The sequence below is a fragment of the Bidens hawaiensis genome, unplaced genomic scaffold, assembly GCF_021521415.1.
Source record: "Bidens hawaiensis isolate Kalapana, Puna unplaced genomic scaffold, B.hawaiensis_p1.1 tig00009539_1, whole genome shotgun sequence".
In the NCBI taxonomy this organism is placed as follows: domain Eukaryota; kingdom Viridiplantae; phylum Streptophyta; class Magnoliopsida; order Asterales; family Asteraceae; genus Bidens; species Bidens hawaiensis.
In genome coordinates this window covers 61628-80425 of record NW_027491707.1, presented here as the reverse complement: position 1 = coordinate 80425, position 18798 = coordinate 61628, and the positions used below count along the sequence as shown (strand labels likewise).

General features: G+C 40.8%; 1 long non-coding RNA gene across 1 annotated transcript; it reads right to left on the bottom strand.

The window, feature by feature from the left end:
• Positions 1 to 4524: 4524 nt before the first annotated feature.
• LOC143532642 (uncharacterized) lies at positions 4525 to 17906 on the bottom strand. Its single transcript, XR_013135210.1, has 2 exons — positions 17425 to 17906; positions 4525 to 4829 (listed from the first exon to the last, which is right to left on the bottom strand). It is a non-coding gene; the product is annotated as an uncharacterized LOC143532642 (long non-coding RNA).
• Between the last annotated feature and the right edge of the window lie 892 nt (positions 17907 to 18798).

The following is an 18798-nucleotide window of genomic DNA, read 5'->3' as shown; positions in this document are numbered from 1 at the left end:
GAAGCATAACGATTTGCTACCCCTCTGTTCGTACTCCATGGGTTGCCGTCGGGTTCGTTTATAGTACTCCATCAAAACAACATCGTTATAGGTAATATATATACTCAATGATTTCGCCTTCTTATCCTAATCATAAACCCTAAAGTTAATTGAATCATCAACCAACAGTTTAACTGATTGATGATCTAGGGTTCATACGAATTGGGGTTTTGTCTGGACTGTGATATTTAATAAACTTTTCTTAATCTATTATCAACCGACCGCTTGGTTCAGTTGGTTGTTTGTGTATTGTTTAATTCGCTGAACCGGCAAGGGGCACGGGTTCGAGCCCCCCTGGACGCGGTTATTATTTTATTTTTGTTTTAATGGTTTTTAAGTGTTTATATCAAATTTTAATTAATATTAAATATTAAATAAACATTATTTTAAAAAACCGACATTTTAAATACTCGTTTAACTCATGTTTACTTTCGTGTGCATACATATAAGCATATATGTACATATATAATATCACGTAAATTAATTTTATTGATTTAATAAATATATATAAACTTTATCTATACTTATATGATTTAACAAACTAATAATTTGTAAAGGTGTATTTTAAACGTATAATACTTTATTAAATATAATATACTTTTAAAGGATTTATAAACTAATAATATAACTTAATAAAAATTATATTATCGAACTCGCTTACCCGATCTAGTTCATTGACTTAGCATATCCGCATTCTATTTTCCTTATTAGGCCTGATCGTCAACGCGTGATTTTCGCAAATCATCATTTTTAATACTTCTCTTTTCACTATTGTTCGTCTATCGAGGTGAGTACCACATTCCCCTATTTTACTCGTTTTTTCATGTTTTGGGGACATATGCGTAAATATATTTCTCATTATATACTTATACTTAAAACTGCAACTTTGTCTTATGTGTTAACAGCTTATACCTTACTTGTTTATGTGCTTATTGCTTTGTATGCTTTCGCGTTCGGAGAGGTCCAACATAATCTCAGTCTAGTATGATCATACGCCAGTCGTTAGCCTTTGTGCTTCTCGACATCTCAGTTATACTTACTCATTTGGTTATTTTGTTATTCTCATATGACTTGTTGCAACTACATATTTTTGTTATATACTACATGTACATTTAAACTTGTGTGTTGCTCACTTAACCTTTTGTTGACAAACTATATTATTTTCAACGCATATGCAGGTTATCGTGTGGCATGATTATCAAGATTGTTTGAAGCAACTTAGAATGCATGTTAGAGAAAAGATACAAAAATTTAATTTTGGATGTTTAATATAATTGTTTATTTATAACATTGATGTACACGAATATTTGTTTTGTTTGAAATTATTAAATAGATATTGAAACTTATATTGTGCATGACAGTAACCTTGAGAGCTGTGACAATCAGCTCGCGCCCCGGAATTTCCGCCGAGGCCTACGCGCCCTTCAACCAGGAAGAAGTGCTTTTCTTGGCGAAGCGAGGAAGCACAGTTGCGCGCCTCTCCATAGCCCCTCTATACTCTAGAGGTATTAGTACCAAGCTGGAAGCTTGCTGTGTAATTTCATAAAGAAAGGTGTGTGAACCTCAGCGAGTCCGGGTTTCATTTCAAACTAGCCTCCTGGACTGAACCTACCTTCTTAATAGGTTATAACTATCAATAAAGTAGGAATGGCAGAGAAGGAGATGCGCTTTCTTGAGTTACAGACAAGGAACTCCATTCTGTTGACTCTACCAGATAGAATAGAACCCGTCTTTTTTCATAGTCTAGTCAAAAGAAGAGTTTGATCCTGGCTCAGAAGGAACGCTAGCTATATGCTTAACACATGCAAGTCGAACGGGGAGCTGGGCAGAAGGAAAAGAGGCTCCTAGGTTTTATGAGAATCATATATAAGATCTCGTCTAAAGGCAGGGGTGAGCTTTCTCACTATACAATGTAAAAAAAGGACCAACGACGATTGGTATCAGAGCCGAAGGTTTAAGATAGGTCGTTAGAAATTGCCTTAGACACATGTTTAGGAGCCCTATACGTGCCTATATGTTTACCTTTGTGTGTTTAATTATTATTTGTTTACAGCTTTCTTAGATAATTATTATTTATTATCTATTGTATTGTTATGCACACACACACAAACTCCGAGGCTATGCCTCAACATTCAAAGAAAACTTTTCAAAAATTAGATTGCTTTTTATTTTCGGGAAATTCCTTAAGAATTCCCACATGTTGTTTTCACTCGTACACCTTAAGGCTAGGTTATGTGGCATGCCCCTGCGATAAATGAAAAAGGAAGAGAAACTCTGAGTTGGGCACTGGCAAAACGGTTCCAAGAACCAAAGGTAAGACGCTATTCCTTACCTGGGTGATAACCTGACCACAGTACTCAACCCTATGGACCCGAGCGAGACCCATAAATGCCATATGACCGACACCTTAGGTTAACTTTGACCGAATTCACGGTGATTTCGTGGCTAAACTCAGTTTTCCCGATTATTGTGTTCCGTTATTTAAATGGTTAGTTGGGTGAAAAATCCATGGAACCCATGGGCACTCCTACTATCCATTTCTTAACTCGATTTCGTATTTTTGTTGGAGTAATCAATGTGGGGATTTCACAAGATTCCCCGACTACCCATATTTATTTCGATAGTTCGTTATTTAGTTTGGTCGGTTAAAACGCCATATAACGCTCATTGGGCCGACAAACTTCATTGCATTGTTAATTCGTTAATTAGTTGGGACAATCAAATTGCCATGTAATGCTCATGGGATGTCCAACTCAGTTGCTTTTAATCGTTAGTCCCGTTGGGCCATTCAAATTGCCATGGAAAGCTCATGGGAGGCTAATGCGTGTGTGGGCGTCTTGTTAATTTATGAAAGATGGAGTGATTTGCTTTTTGCACAAGATCGTGTTTTAAATTTATAAAAGTGATTTCTACAAAGACTAAACACACATAAAATAGGCAAGTGTACCTATCGTATATGTAGGATAGTGTTGGTAAGAACCAAGTATCGATCCGTGGACACAAAGGTTTCTAATAATAAATCGTCGTTTTATTTTAATCGGGGGTTTTAGTCATTTTGAGGTTAATTTTGAACTTTTTATAAAATATAAATACTTATATAAAATATGTAGGTGACCGAGATAAGAAATTCTAAACGAGTTGTTCAATTATGCGAAGGTTACCATCTAAGATCAAGAATCCACTCCATTTTAACATTGATAATTAATATTTAGACATGTGATTAACTTGCCGTAGCAATATATGATAGATAGCTCCTTAACCCAAAGTGAGCATCTACGGCACTAAGGAGATAGTATGAGCATTTTAAAGTCGACCCTTTCCTAATGTCAAACCATCTCAATGATGTCGATTTAAGTTGACAAGTAGTTTCGTAAAGTATAAAGATTAGGATTGACTTCGATACCACGATAGCCAATGTCTAACAACTTTCGGGTGGTTGTAGTTGACTTGCACAACCTCCACAACTTGGGAGGTTGTGGTTAACCTATGCAACCTCCCCTTGGTCGATTTATGTAGGTTATAATTACACATTCTATTAACATATGGTTTCTTTAACTAATTTTATATCCTAAGCAAAGCCATTTTCGGATTACCATGGTTTAGAAAAATACACCATAACTTATATCTCATCATTTCTAAGTACAATATAAGGATCCATGTTTCGATAATGTATCAAAGTATTTCTATCTTTCAAGAACATGAATCGATCATGAACGATTGCCAATGATATTGACCATCACCAACTTTGATTTAGTGATTTAAGATTGTGAAACATTTCTCATCAAAAGATAACTGTAATTTAACCATGTACTTTACTAGACTACATCACATGTCTTGATTAATTATCAAGTAAAACAAAGCTTCTTCATAGATTTTAGATGGTAAAAGGAGTTTAGCTCATAATGAGCATGATGATAAACCTTAAGATGATTGATAACAACAAATACATGATTAAACTTAGAACAATCTAACCAAATGTAGATGAATCCTTCTTCTTAATGATGGTGATGATGGTTGATGATGATGATTAGTGGTGATGAACTCCAAACCTTCAAACTCTTCACTAGATCTTCAAAGTGAGTGTTAGTGTGTGTTTTTATAAGTGAAAACCGGAGAGAATTCTTTTCAAGGCACACTTGTTGAATGCAACATGAACCACTATTTATAGGCATTCTGGAAGGTCGAGCACGGCCCCGTGCAAGTTGAACACGGCCCCGTGACTTTTATTGACATGTGCTAGATTTGTTTTGTCTTTTTGTGTGAGCTGGCAACGGCACGGTTATTTTTTATGCACGGTCCCGTGATTTTTAATGGCATGTGCTAAATTCAGTTTGTCTTATCTGTGATATCGTCCACGGCCCCGTGATTTTGGTGCACGGCCCCATGCTTTTGTTCTCAGTTTTTGTCTTTTCTTGTTCTAAAAGCATGGGGGTGTGTTTCTTGAAACATGGGGGCGTGTTTCTTCTGTTTTTCTTCGTCTTTCCGCTTGTTTCTTCGTTTGAGGTTTGGTTTCACATGAAATTATGTTTTAATATGATAAGTAGTCTATTATGCTATGTTATTAAATAGAATTTGCAGTTTTTAGAGATTATTTGATGCCGAAAAGATGTATATGTTTATATACATCAAACATCCCCACACTTGAACGTTGCTTTGCCTCAAGCAATTGCCTTATAAATGTTCTCTAGAAACAGCAAATTTTGGATTATGACTACTCCTTAAGCGATCTCCAACAAGATGAAACAAAATAACCAATCTTTATGTTAATGATAAATAAGAGAGAACTTTTGCTTTCTGTAGGCTCCTGGACGGATCGTACACGGGATGTCGCTAACAACGCAGGTGCGGAATCCCTGCGTAGGTAGATACGAGTGCAGAATATGTAAAAATCAAACACACGAGCAATAACCGAAACACGTTATATTGATAACCGAACACGTGACTCGAGGTCACTATTACAGACTCTAAACACGTGAAATGATCACTCTCTCAAACTCGCTCAAAACTGATAACAAAAACGCTAAAACTAAACTGTTACGGCTGAACAGTTTATATAATCACGACAACTTCGCCTCAGGCGAAGTTGTCCATAACTTCGCTTGTTCAACAAGTTCGCCTGAGCGAACTTGTTAACAACTTCGCTTGTTCAACAAGTTCGCCTGAGCGAACTTGTTGACAACTTCGCTTGTTTGACAAGTTCGCCTAAGCGAACTTGTTGACAACTTCGCACGTACATAAACAAAAACATAATTACAAACATAATTACATTACAGACTCGAATACAAATACTAGACTATGAACTACTGACACACATGTACCAACAGACTCCCCCTTGGCAGTAGCTTCATATCTTGATCTTCATAGCTTGAGTCTTGTAATCTTGCATCTTTACTTGTGCGCTCCCTCTCTAACACACACCGACACCACCCCTTGATATTTCCTAGCTTGATCCTTCCAAGCAGGAATGTAGAAGATCTTCTTCTCGTTGAGCATCTTCAGATCAGCCTGCGATAGATTAACAAGATGCATCGGGTCGTAAACCCTAAGCACTTCTTGTTCATCCACATCTTCCATTACCGCCTCCGCTGTCTCACAGTCCACGAACCACCATTTTAGGTCTTTGAGCACGTCCTTGGGCATGAGCTTCATCGGTACTTCTTTAAGGCACCGGATCGGTTTATACTTCATTATCATCCAAGGCTTTCCATCAGCTCTCAGACCTCTATCCTTGTCTTCGACAAGTTTCCCCTTTTGTGGTCTCATCAGCTCAAACTTCTTCTCCTTAATACACTCCTTCCACACGATCTTCCCGATGATTCTAGCCATGTTGTCTTCACTTCGGTTTATCAACCCCAATCTGGCTAAATCTTTTAACTCACATTCAGGCAGTGTGTTTAGAGATCTCAACGTTCTCCTGAAGTACTGAATGCCATCATATCTTTTGATCACGAAGAGCCGCAGCTGCTCATCATATATCCAGCAGATAATACCTTTCTTTGCTTCAGCGTATCCCTTAATATTGTAACTCTTTTTGAACATTTTAGGGACCGCCGGCTTCTTCGTCTTTACGAACCAGTGAGCACAGCCCTCCTTCCAATTCGGCTGCTCTTCCCATTCAGTATCTTCCTCAACAGTCTTACCACCCATCTCCGGCATCTCAACCTCCGGAATCTCGTGTTCCACGGAGTCATCTACAATCTCCCCCTCCTCTATCACATTCTCAACAGTAATTTGCTCACCGATCTTCTCGATCTCATCAACCGGCAGCACATCTTCTTCAATCATAAACTCATCATCCTCATCCAGCTCTTTCAACGCGTCTATGACATCTTCAACATCATCAACCGCTACCACGTCGTCACCGGCTGCGCTTGTAGACTCCCCCTCAGCTGTGGAAGCCCCAAGAGCCTGAGAGGTTCTTGGCAGCTCACCACCTGCACCTTGCGGTGCATTGGGATCATCGTCTTGATCTTCTCTTCGTTTTGTCCTCAACTCATCTCCCCTACAAGTCTTCTCCCCCTGAGATGCCAAGAACGCTTTGAAGGCATCTATTACTTTCCCGTGTTCAACCAGGAGGGAGGCTTGCAGTCGATTGGATTCCACTAGGCTTTGAATGGTCTTTGACTGTTCAGCAACAATCCGCTCTAGCGATGCAATCCTTTCGGAGTCTGAAGTAGGCGTTGGAGTTGGAGGGACATCAGCAGCAGAAGTGACCGCAGGTGGTACACTTGGTAACCCTGCAGTAGTAGTGACGGTGGACTCAACAAATCGTGCTTCTACCACCAATGGAGTACTCGATTGGGGTGGTAGAGACACAATTGTTGGAGCCGACGTCTGGACAGCAGTAACCTGTGCTGTAGAAGGAATAAGAGACACACCAGACAAGGCAGGTGGAGCAAAACGTACCAGCCTTGAAGATTCTCCAGCTCCCGAACCCATACCTGTCCGTTCTCTTCTTGAACGTCTGAGCACAAGCTGAACTGCCTCCTCTTCATCAACTTCCTCATCGTCCTCGTCAACAGTTCTCGGCCTCTTTCCAGTAGTTCTCTCCCGAGACACCATCAGTCGTCTCGCTTCAGCAAATGTTTCGTCAAGATCGGAGTCAGCTACCGAAGTAACTGCTCTAGTAACCTCCATGACCTGAGAACCTGAGACATCCATATCAAACAACCCTTGGCCGCTAAAAGCAGCATCAAGGTCAACGTCATCAGCAGTGGAAACAGCAGGAGATGCAGCAGCTGGCACAGCAGCAGAGGCAACAGTAGATACAACAGGCGCAGCTGGTATAGCATGGGGTGCTGCCGCCTGATGTGGTTGGGGATCTCTGAACTCGTCCCCTCCTGCAGGAACATACTTCGGGTTGATAAGTTACCCGAACAGTGGAGTATGCCTGGGACGCAGCTCAGGCTTGCTACGAGTGCTAGAAGTGCGGCACTGAGCAAAGATACGCTTCGTCACACATTCGACGTATCTAATAGGGCGTCTCTGCGGTAGCGACGGAGCGACATGGTTGAGAATCATCTGTAAGAACCGAGGATACATAATAAATCTCTCGCGCGCCACAGCCCTCCTCAGACGATGAATCTCGTAAAATATCAGCTGACTAAATGAAAATCGTCGGTTGTAAGTCAGGGCAGTCATGGCAGACTGCATCGTCGCGCCCATCCCATCCGTTCCTGCCTTCCTCCCAGACATGCATACAATCAAGACATGCATTAGGAAGCGCCACTGATCCAATAAAAAACCTTTCCTCCTCTGTGTGTCCCCCAACCGACCCGAATAACCCGTCCTCAGGTACGCCCCATCACGAAAAGGAGCTGCAAACTCCGTTGGGTCATCCCTTGTTTCTTCTCCAAACTGCAAAGCCAACCGTATATCTTCAGAAGAAAACTGCACATCATGACCATTTACGGTTGCTCGCATCACAGGGGGCTCAGGCCTGCAATCATAATAAACCGTCTGCCAAAAGTCTTCAATGTTAGGCAGCGAAATGGGCAGAGTAGTAGTGATCGCATGAAAGATCCTTGAGCGCTGGAGAAATGTGATTATCTCCCTGTAGTCTTCCACACCTCTTGCATCTGGATCTAAAGTGATGTACTGGTTATGGGCCGGAAAGAACTGTCTTTGATCATCACCGTCGTCACCACCAGCACCGCCAACAGCAGCCATATCTTCACTAAACAAAACAAGTTAGAGAACGGTTAAACAACTCACAAGTTCGCCTTGTACCACGAGCGAAGTTGTGATTAAACCTTTACAGGCGAAGTTGGGAACAACTTCGCTTCATCTGTAAGTTCGTCTAAATAACTGTTAAGTAAATTGATATAGGCGAAGTTGATGATAACTTCGCCTTATCACAACATCGCCTCAGGCGAATTTGAGTTCAAGGCGAAGTTAACTTCGCCTCAGGCGAAATTAAGCTTCAGGCGAAGTTGTGGACAACTTCGCCTTAGGCGAAATTAAGCCACAGGCGAAGTTGCGGATAACTTCGCCTAAACCCTAACTTCGCCTTAATCTGAAACGGCGACTGTTCAGATTCATAAGCCCTAGATCCGATGATTTCGGATGATTTGACGATCCAGGAGATAAGAACAACACATAATAATGGTATTAAGACGAAAAGCTCGTCCATGAACACGTAACACCAGTTTTGAAAAACTCGGTTTTGAAGGTCCGACAACCCGAGGTCTCGAACCGGGTAAAACGATAATGAACGAGTATTTTTGTGAGAGATATCGACAACACATACCCTTAATTGATACAAGAAACGGAAACAAAGATCGAAATCGGAAAGGAAATCAAGTTCGCCGGAAAAAATCACAAGTTCGCCGGAAAACTCGGAATAACTTCGCTGAAAGTTGAAAATAATGAACAGTTTCCGTTTAAAAATCCTTATATAGGGCAGAGTTGGTTCAGGCGAAGTTACGCTTAACTTCGCCTAGGCGAAGTTAAGCACAAGTTCGCCTAATTCAACAACTTCGCCCGTAATTTCAAAATCAAACCTTTAAGTTTGAAGAATTTTGCAATAAACATTAGAAACTTCCAAAAAGAGTTAAACAAAAATGATCATGTCCAAGTAACCAGTTAGAAAATAATACAACTACGAAAGTAGAAAAACTTATAAAAAATTAACGAAATAAGGGATCAAATTTCAGTCTAGTCAGTGACCACTACGTTTTTAGAAAAGATCCTAACAGGAATCATACTAACTACGTGACTTTCACATAGATCCGTGTTTAGCCGTATTATGACATATAGTGACAGCTTATAAGCAGGTAAAACTTAAAGCGGTTTTCATAGTTTCTGTGATACGAGTTAGATGAAGACTCAAAATTTAAATGGAAAATAACTCAGAGATTTCGATGTTTCCTATCTATCCACGAGGCGTATTTAGTTTTCCCTTAGTCACCCCGAGTTGACTTCGACCCATAGTGTCTGATTAACTTGTAAGTATTCTTGATCTGCTTCCCGTTCTTCACTCTTACTCAATGGTAGAGAAGTCTTGAAATCTTGAAAGTTACAGTATCTCATAAGTATGAATTTTAATATATTTTTCTTTTTCTTTTTCTCCTTTTTGTTTTTTTTTTATTTTATTTTTTTTTTATTTTTTTTTATAATAACATACTTATTGACTTCAGAGTAATAAGCATCTGCAAGTCCCGAATCTGGATCACTGCAGTGTCTTGGAACGCTTTCTTCACGGGAATCAGAACACTTATGGGCTCGTGTATGACTGGGAAAACGCTTTTCTGCCAATCAAGCGGAAAGATATATACGGACACATGGAAAACTCTTAAGTAGTTTCCACGTAAAATCAAGTACATTTAAGTTGTATCACATAGACTTTTACACACCATTTAAAAATTTACCTTGACATACAATGACTGTTCTAATGCCTTTTAAGCTTAATAACTTCACTAGTTAAGCACACACAATCAGTATATATATCATTTTCCAAGGTTGGATCAATTTTCTGTTAAACATAGAAAAGAACTTCTTACGAAGTATTAGACTTGAAAAGTAATTTCATTTCCCATAAAATTTTTGATTTCAATCGCCCCGATCACGTCAAAGTCTTCAGGTAAACGGCAATCCTGAAGATCCAATGGATCAACTGGACCGACCACATACAAGTATGTGTCCTTTTTACTAAGAATGACCGACTAATTTTCAGCGACTGAAAGAACACACGTCATAACTGCCCCGGTCACTTTCAGTCTTCTGGTTAATGGCGATCCTCATTCTCTAAGTCGAAACGAGGACCAAAACATATCCGAGGATATGTCCATCAAACTAAGGTAACCGACTAATTTTAAGCAATAATGACATTTTTTATTTTTATTTTTTTAAATAAACATAAAAACATGGTTACTCGGGATTGATCATCCCGTTCAGCTTAATTAGGTTTTGAAATCTGGATTTATCAAACGCTTTTGTAAACAAATCAGCGAAATTTTCCAGTGTATCAACCTTTTCGATCTTGATCAGTTTCTTCTCAGCACAATCCCGTATGAAGTGATGACGAATGTCAATATGCTTAGTTTTACTATGCTTCACGGGATTGTTAATTACTGAGATGGCGGCAGTGTTATCAATTAAAATAGGAGTGAGTAAGAAATTCAGACCATAGTCGCGTAATTGTTGCTGAATCCACAAAACCTGAGAACAGCAGTTGGATGCTGCCATGTATTCAGCTTCGCATGTAGAGATGGCGACTGATGTCTGTTTCTTGCACTGCCAGGAAACTAATCTTCCTCCAAGAAACTGACAGCCTCCTGTTGTTGACTTCCGACTCTGATTGCATCCTCCATAATCAGAATCTGAATATGCCACTAGTTCAACGTCTCCTCCCTTTGGGTACCACAACCCTAGCTTCGGCTTGCCTTTGAGATACCGCAAAATCCTCTTCACACCTTTCAGGTGAGATTCCTTTGGGTTTGCCTGAAAACGAGCACAAAGACAAACATCAAACACTATATCAGGCCTAGAAGCAGTTAAATACATTAATGAACCTATTATCGCCCGATAAAGAGTTGGGTCCACATCTGCGTCACCATCTGATTCAGCGCCCAATTTGTGATTGACGCAGATTGGAGTGTCATATGGAGAACTGTCCTCCATCTTGAATCTCTTGAGCACATCATGAACGTACTTCGTCTGATGAATGAACATCCCGTCCTTCTTCTGATCAACCTGCAATCCTAGAAAGAAAGTTAGTTCACCCATAGCACTCATCTCGAATCTTTTCTTCATGACAGCCTCAAAATCCTGACACATGGATACTCTTGATGCAGCAAATATGATATCATCCACGTAGACTTGAACTAGCAGGATGTCACTTCCTTCTCTCTTCACAAACAACGTACTGTCGATCAAACCCCTTTCAAAACCATTTTCCAGCAAGTAGTCTGATAACGTTGAATACCAGGCACGAGGTGCCTGATGTAACCCATACAGCGCCTTGCTCAACTTGTATACATGATCAGGAAAGTCTGGGTCAGGAAAACCCGGAGGTTGCTCAACATACACAACCTCATCAACTTTCCCATTTAGGAACGCACTCTTCACGTCCAACTGAAATACCTTCATCTTTTTAAGTGTAGCAAATGCCAAAAACAATCTAATCGCTTCTAACCGGGCTACAGGAGCGAACACCTCATTGTAATCAATACCCTCTTGCTGATTAAAACCTTTAACAACCAGCCTCGCCTTATTTCTTATGATAATCCCCTTATCATCTCTCTTGCACTTGAACACCCATTTTGTGCCTATAGCATGCACATTCTTTGGTTTTTCAACCAAAGTCCAAACTTCCTTTTTTTTGAATTGAGCCAACTCTTCTTGCATGGCTTCGACCCACGAGCTGTCCTTTAAAGCCATTTGGTAATTCTTTGGTTCAATCTGGCTTATAAAGCAGGAGTACAAACATTCGTTCAGAATACCCGTTTCCTTAATGCTTGTATAAACACAGGTGTGCTCATTCAAGCTTCTTCTGGTTTGTACACCGGTGGACACATCACCAAGAATATTCTCCAAAGGGTGATTTTTGTGAATTCTCGTGGTCGGAACAGAACCGACATGCAAATTATCTTCCAAATTTGAAGAGATCTCATCAATGGTTGTTTCTGGCTGAGAGTGAAAAGGATTAATAAATTCATCTTCAGTCGAGGCAGTAGGGGTACCGATAGTGTTTGATGTGGAAGGTTGAGATTTCTCAATCAGCTGTCGTTGCAATAGATTCTCTTCCTCATCAAGTATCATCTTCGTCACAGCTCTTTCGTCTTCTTCAGAAATTTCCAAATCAGGTACGTTAAACGACTTAAAAAGCTTAACATAGTCGAAAAGCTCAGCAGGTCCATTGCTTGGTTTTGGCGATTGGTAACTAGTAATGTCGGTGTTACAAACCACCTCCACCTTGCAAGTCGACGTATTGAAGACCCGTCTGTTGGGAGTCCCAACAACATAACCGACTAGGATTCCCTCATCGGCTACTTCACCAAATTTCGAATTAGTCTTCAAAATCGAACAAGGAGACCCGAATGGTTCAAGACCGCACAAGTTGGGCTTCCTTCCGTGCATAAGCTCGTAACATGTTTTTCCAAGTCTCTTAACGGTTAACACCCTATTCAGAACATAGCAGGCTGTAGCAACTGCTTCAGCCCAGAACATCACAGGAAGCTTCGAGTCTGCCAGCATAGTTCTGGCTCCTTCAATTAACGTTCGGTTCTTCCTTTCAGCCACTCCATTCTGTTGCGGAGTATACGGAGCGCTGTATTGATGTTCAATTCCTTTCTGAAGACAGAAGATTTCCATTTCAAAGTTCTTGAACTCTGTCCCATTGTCACTTCTGATGTATTTAACTGATTTACTCATGACGTTCTCAACTTTTGTAATTAGATTCTTCACCATTTGAGCCGTCTCATCTTTCGATTTCAGAAAATATACCCACGAATATCGTGAGTAGTCATCAGTTATCACCAAGCAGTAAGAGGTACCTCCTAGACTTTTTACATTCACTGGACCGAAGAGATCCATATGAAGTAGTTCTAGAGTACCGGCAATAGAATTGACCTTCTTGGTGAGATGGGATTTCTTGTGTTGCTTTCCCTTCTTGCATGCTATACATTTGTCTTCAAAGTTAAAACTTTTTAAGGGAACGCCCATCACAAGCCCATTCTTGACAATGAAGTTCATCTTCCGAAGATGAATGTGCCCCATTCTCCTGTGCCACAATTCTGATTCTGATTCGCTTGCTTTTGTCATTAAACAAGATTCTCCGGTGGCCATTTCAGTAGACCTCATGTCCATCACATATGTATTCGTTTCACGTGGAGCTTTCATAACTATCCATTCGTCTGGTATCTGAAAACCAGGCTTCAATACGATCGCTTCGTTCTTCGTGAAATGGACAGTGTAATCTTTATCACAAATATGCGACACACTCAGCAGATTGTGCTTTAATTCCTCCACAAAATTTACATTCTCAAGTGTCATCCTTCCATTTGACACTGTTCCTCTACCAGTAATCCTTCCTTCGCTTTCACCAGCAAAACTAACTCTCGCTCCCTGAACAGGTTTTAAGTCTTGCAACAAGTGTTTGTTGCCTGTCATGTGCCGGGAACAGCCGCTATCTACAATCCAAAGACTGTTGGCAGCCCTGTTCAACTATTCCTGCACAATAAAACAAAGAGTTAGAATCTTGGGACCCAAGACCAATTGGTCTTGGATCGATACGTCCCGTACCCTGGCTTTCTCAAGTTAGCATTAGGATAATTTCTGTAAGTCCTGTTAGGAAATCTCCTTGCAGATTGAGTGTAATGCCTTCCAAACCTATGTGAGTTGAAAGTGTTATATCTTGTGGTTTGGTTGAAAAACTGAGGTTTGTTTTTATGAAAACTTGAATTAGTTACATTTTGGCATTTTGAAAAGTTTTCATTTTTAGTAGTAACAAAATGATGCTTATCCTCAGTTTTATTTGGCTTTACACCTCTGAATCTCGGCTTCAGAGGGCAATCTGCAACTAGATGTCCTAATTTGTTACATCTAAAGCAACACCGACTCTCCATTTTCTTGTCAAATGTTGTTTTGGATGTAGAGGCAGTGTTACCAGCCGTTCGTCTCACATAAGGTGGGACGTACGGGTTGAGTGGAGTACTCTTTTTAGAAGTTTTATTTTTATCTCCACCGGTGGGTAACCCTACCTTCTCTTTTGTCTGACCTGATTCGGACAACTTATCCGAATCCGATGAGACTGGACTCGAGACAGAAACTTTCACATTTGAACCAGGCGAACTCGTTTCGCCACAGCTAACACTTGGTTCTATATTTGTAACCTTGATGGGAGTTGTCTGAGTAACTTCAAAATCAACAGATTTCTGAACACTCGGATTATAAGTATAGTTGTGGTTAAAAGGTGGTGGCACCTCGTGATAACCGATTCCTCCCCTCATTGCAGAGGTGCCTTGATCACTAACGAGGTGATCAAGGATGGCCGAGGAATTCCTGAACTGCTCAAGTTTGCGGTTCAGTTCCACCACTTTCACCTGGTGGTCAGCAATCTGTTTATCCCGATCAGCAATCAATTTAGTCTTTTCCTCTAAAACTTCATAACTAAGATCAATTATTTCGATTTTCTCAGCAAGTTTTGTTTTTAAGCTTTGAATGTCTTTTTCACATGCTTTTATTTTAATTTTATAACTGTTTTCTCTTGCTTTCGTAAAATGGTGATCTTCTTTAATAGTTTTAAAATCAGCATCTAAACGGACGTACTGATCAGTTATTGTTGTAAGTTGATCAGACAAATTCTCACAACTAGTACAAATATTCTTAGTACTTACCTCGGAGCGATTATCCTTGTCATCTGCCATGAAAGCTGTTTCTCCTTCAGTAGCTTTCTCATTTCCATCAACCTTCTCACATTCTTCAACCTCAGCCTCAGCCATGTTCGCCTGCTCACCAGATTCATTTGAATGCAGGTTCCAGTTGTATTCACCTGCCTCTCTGGTCATCATGGCATTAATCTCTCTATTAATTCCAGAGTGCTGTGTAGGCCTGCCTTGTCCACGTTCAACTCTCTCATTTCTGCATTCCTTGGCAAAGTGCCCATTTTGTTGACAATTATAGCACCTTACCTTAGATTTGTCGAAGCCAGGCCTACCACCAACAAATTTTCTCCCAGTTTTCTTCATAAACCGTTTTAATCGCCTCACAATCATTGCCATTTGCCATTGCAAATCCATCTCCTCCAGATCATCAGCATCGATCTGGTCATAATCCTCATCCAGAACAGCAGGATCCACTATCTTCCCTTGGATGTAGTTTTCATAGGAAGCAATAAAGGATGCATAGACTGCAAACTGCTCTTCAGCAGATTTTACACTCATAGGCATCTTGGAATAATTATTGCTTGAAGCATTTGGAGAGAACCCACTCGTGGATGCTTGCGGTTTTGAAGTACCTGATCCTCCAGCCACGAAACAGACATCACCGTTCAAGTTTACAGAAACGTTTCCTTCATGAGAAGAGTCAGAACCCGACTCCCCTTTTGAGTAATAAGCAGCAGATTCAGGCCTCGAACTTGAGCCTGAGTTAACTTTTGCACCATACATACCAGGGTCTTGTATCTGATCTGTTGGTGTCTCCTTTCGAACCATATTAAGCTCATAAGTTCTGAGCTTGTTTACTGCCGTTTCCAAATCATAATTAGGAAAGTCTCTGTCTTCCCTCATAAGAACGGTGTACATTTCCCACTTCGGTGGGAGAGCATCGAGAAGTTTTTCAACGATCTCTTCTTCTCGGTAAGCAATCGAATAATTGTTAAGCTCTGTCATTAGATGATAGTATCTGGTGATAATATCATCCAGTGATTCGTTCTTCAAATATTTGAAGACGGAGAACTGGGTCTTTAAAAGTTTAATCTTTGATGCACGGATACCCACGTTTCCCTCGAATCTATTTTCCAGAGCATCCGAAAGCTCTCTTGCAGAAGTGTACTTTCGGAACGTATGGAGAACCTCTTGAGGAAGTGCCATAGTTATAGCAGCATGGGCCTTGCTCTCGGCCTCATACATTTTCTTTTCTTCGTCCTCCATTTTGCTATACTTCTTAACCACATCACGACCTTCGTATTGCATAGTTGGAGGGATATATCCATCCTGGATGCACACCCACATTTTTGCATCCTGGTATTTAATGTATTGGATGAATCTGTCCTTCCATGCCACGAAGTCAGTTCCTTTCATCAACCTCGGGGCCTCAGTAGCCGACCCCGCTTCCACTTCCAGCTTGACTAAATCGGGGATGTTAATAGATGACATCTTTACGAAAACACGAAAACCCGAAAATTTTAAAAAAAATTCCAAACAGAACTGTAGGCGAAGTTAAGAATAACTTCGCTTGAAAGTTAACTTCGCTGGAAAGTGATAACTTTGCTGGGTCTTAAATTCGCTTGACAGGGCGAAGTTAAGAATAACTTCGCTTAGAATGAGCGAACTTAGGAGGTAAGCGAACTTGGGAAGTAAGCGAAGTTGAGGATAACTTCGCTTAGGCGAACTTATGAGGTAGGCGAAGTTGTGGTTAACTTCGCTTAATCCTTATATCTTCGCGGAAACCCTACTTCCAGTGACGGCAACTTCGCCTGAAGAACGGTAACTTCGCCCGATGAACAAGGAAACTGTTCAGATCTGATTTCGTCAATCCAGCAGTTTCCGATCGATGTTATGGCTTGAAAATGACTGTCAAACACGAGTATAACACAATCCCAATAAAAACACGTCCCGCGAATAGGTCAAACGAGACGTTTTCTACACCCGCGTGAAATCCCGAACCTCACAATCGAGCCGATGGCTCTGATACCAATTGTAGGCTCCTGGACGGATCGTACACGGGATGTCGCTAACAACGCAGGTGCGGAATCCCTGCGTAGGTAGATACGAGTGCAGAATATGTAAAAATCAAACACACGAGCAATAACCGAAACACGTTATATTGATAACCGAACACGTGACTCGAGGTCACTATTACAGACTCTAAACACGTGAAATGATCACTCTCTCAAACTCGCTCAAAACTGATAACAAAAACGCTAAAACTAAACTGTTACGGCTGAACAGTTTATATAATCACGACAACTTCACCTCAGGCGAAGTTGTCCATAACTTCGCTTGTTCAACAAGTTCGCCTGAGCGAACTTGTTAACAACTTCGCTTGTTCAACAAGTTCGCCTGAGCGAACTTGTTGACAACTTCGCTTGTTTGACAAGTTCGCCTAAGCGAACTTGTTGACAACTTCGCACGTACATAAACAAAAACATAATTACAAACATAATTACATTACAGACTCGATTACAAATACTAGACTATGAACTACTGACACACATGTACCAACACTTTCTGAGCTTTTTGTTTATGCAAAACGTCACGTTCTCACAATGTTCACTCACACTCGGTTTTATATCTGATCATACCTTTGATGTGGGTATGTGAACACTCTTAGCCAAAATGCAACCTGTGATAAATAAGCTTGTAACAAGTTCAAATCTCCACCTATTGAAGAGTTGCATATATCAGAAGGTAAAGGGGTTCTGGTTTTGGTGTGAGTAAGGATTGGTATTTTGTGTCGGTTCAAGGTTCTATGTGAAATACAACTCTGTTGTTTGTTGGGAGACTTGAGATATCTTCATTGGTTAGCTTTTTTTTATATACCTAATGACTCTTTTAAGGTCAGATCGTCAAGACCGGTTTTGTCGAGGATGTGGATTAATTCTTCCTCAATCCTGTTGTGAATATAACTTTCAACTCTAATGGATCGTTCGGCATTGAGCCTAATAGCCCCCACCCTCATTAGCTCGGTATATTCATGCTGAGACTGAGTTTCCGCAACCTAAGCATCGTTCATATCGTTTTGCTCTTCTCTTCATTGCGTTTTTGGGGATTCCACAAAATGGTGGCCTTTGTTCGTCTTGGCGCCACTTTTTCCTCACCTCATTGCTAAAGAGAAAGATTCTCTCCCTAAGTTCTAGAGGCAACCTAGGTTTTGTGAAGTGTATGCAGCAAAGGAAATTGAAATCGAAAGATGCATTTCCAGTTCTTTAGGGTCTGCCGGTGTGACACCGTGAAAATTTCGAGCTCAAAAGTATCAACTTTCCAAAGCCTAGGGACTAAAATTGCCAAATTCCAAACTTGAGGATTGAAAATGAAAATATTTTCTTACCCATCGCGATACGCGACAGGTACCAAAAGACCCATCGTGTACCGCGATGGACTGCTGAAAATAATGTGACACGTGTGCCACGTGGCACACGGTGGCACCAGGTGCTGCCACGTGTCGACACGTGGCAGGTCTAGGGGGGCTGCGTCATCAGGCCTATATCGCGGTACGCGATAGGCCTGGCCAAGGACCTATCGCGTAGCGTGATGGGCTCCAAAATTTTGCCTATAAATATCGGCCATGAGCATCCCATTTCTGCACACCACAGCTCTCTCTCACATCTCTCTAAAGCCTCTCTCTAGAAATCCCATGTTCGTACACTCGATTATCTTGTAAAACGTGCCCAAATCCTCGATAAACGTGTCCCAAGCCCCTCGAATGTGTATAAAGGTTTCCTTGAAGATCTATACAACTTCCCACCCTCATTCCAACAAGGCGATGATAGTGCTCAAAGTCCGAATCCTCCGAAAGTGAAGAATTGGCAATTCTCGATACGCTTATCGAGTAAAAGTTGGAGCAGGGTCGAAGTACTGCTCAAGTCCCTAGCATCCC